Source organism: Brassica napus, chromosome A2 (genome assembly GCF_020379485.1).
Source record: "Brassica napus cultivar Da-Ae chromosome A2, Da-Ae, whole genome shotgun sequence".
NCBI lineage: Eukaryota > Viridiplantae > Streptophyta > Magnoliopsida > Brassicales > Brassicaceae > Brassica > Brassica napus.
Window position 1 is genome coordinate 9,371,159 of NC_063435.1, and position 1,775 is coordinate 9,372,933.

General features: G+C 33.4%; 1 long non-coding RNA gene across 1 annotated transcript; it reads right to left on the reverse strand.

Moving 5' to 3' along the window:
• Positions 1-263: 263 nt before the first annotated feature.
• On the reverse strand, positions 264-964 carry LOC125585843. Its single transcript, XR_007322745.1, has 2 exons — positions 863-964; positions 264-711 (listed from the first exon to the last, which is right to left on the reverse strand). It is a non-coding gene; the product is annotated as an uncharacterized LOC125585843 (long non-coding RNA).
• Between the last annotated feature and the right edge of the window lie 811 nt (positions 965-1,775).

The following is a 1,775-nucleotide window of genomic DNA, read 5'->3' on the forward strand; positions in this document are numbered from 1 at the left end:
TTGTTAAAAGTACAACTCGACGATTTATAAGTTTTTATTAAGAAGTTTTTAAACAAGAGTTGATTATATATGTCTATACAAAACACATAAATGTTTGAACTTGAGAAGTCTTGTGAGGAATGCTAGGCAGAATGAGTGTAAGAAACTCAAAGTGATTTATAAGCGTTTATAAATTTATTTACAATGGCTTATAAGGTAATTTTTCTAAAATCCCTCCAAAAGACAATCAACACAAAAAAGACATATCTGGTGAAAGAGCCACGTCCTTCAACAAGGGATATATTGCTTTAACATAGTATGAGAACATCAAGGCTTCTCCATATCTCACTCTTCTATAAAAGAAACAATTGAAACCAAACTCACTTACATGTCCAACTAATATATTCAACTATGCAACTACTAAAAGAGAGATATAATTGTTTTAGTATAAGAGATGTCTAAAGAAGATGAGAGAGAAGAATGTACTAAGAAGCCAACTCTGCAACTTTTATAAAGAGTTATAAATACGTAGTTCTTTGATAGCACAAACCACATTCTTCTTCAGAGTCTCTCTTGCCTCTTCAAACAGCTCACCAACCTCGTAAATTTTCAAAATCTGAACAAAAGCCAGTCACATATTATTTCTACGCATCAGCATTCACTTCCAAAAATAAGATTCAAAAATAGTATGCTTTCATAACTCAACAAACTCATCCTTCATCTACACTGCTTCTGTAGATATTATACACAAAACAAGACATAAAAAATAAATCTCACAAAGTATAAATAGAACGTTACACTACCAAAACACCAACGTTCCACCTCATATACTGCACATACTAAAACATTGCTAGTCAAACTACAAATAGTAGCATTGTATTACCTTAAGGAAGTGAGATACTTAGATATGCATATCACCACACATATTCTCCACAACATCCTTTAAATCCAAAAGCTGACAACACACATTTGTAATTCTTTGCAACATCACCAAATCAACCAAGAGAAGAAGTAATCATGGAATAATTATACTCTTAGGTTAGTACCTTCTCATGAATTAAATAATTATATAAATCTGAAAACTATGACAATAAATCAACCAAATCAATAATTGTACTCTTACGTTAAGCTTTGTGTCTTTTGATTGCTAACAGATCAACAGTAAGATTTGAAAGGACCCAATTTATAAGATCTTATAAATTTGAGATCTGAAAACTTCACTTGAAAAACTTCGTCTTCTTTTTTAGAAACATATCGATTTTGATAAATCAAGCTAAAATTACAGAAAGAGGCAAAAATCACCATATACTATCATCTTACCTTTGTTAGTGTTTCTTAGGCGTTGGGAGAGAGATCGTCTCGTTCGTCTGAGCTTGTCGAGTCTGTCAGATCTCGCCGGAGAACTTCTCGGCATCGTCAGATCTCACCGGAAAACTCGTTAGCGTCGTCAGATCTCACCGGAAACTCATCAGCATCAGGAGATAGATCGTCTCATTCATGTTTCGCCAGAGAACTCATCAGCATCGTCAGATTTCGCAAGAGAACTCGTCTTCGTTGTCAAAGCTCGCCGGAAAACTCGTCAGAATCACCGGATCTCGTCAGATTGATTATCGGATAGTGGAGAAGAAGATAATAGTTGTAGTTTTAATTAGATAGGGGTATAATTGTATTTTGCCTATTAAAAATTTAATGGTAAAGTTGGTTAAGGTATTAATGAAAAGTGGTACATTGAAAGTGGTATTTGTGGCAATTTCCCATCTTTGTTATTCAAAATTATTAATTTCATATATGCTTTA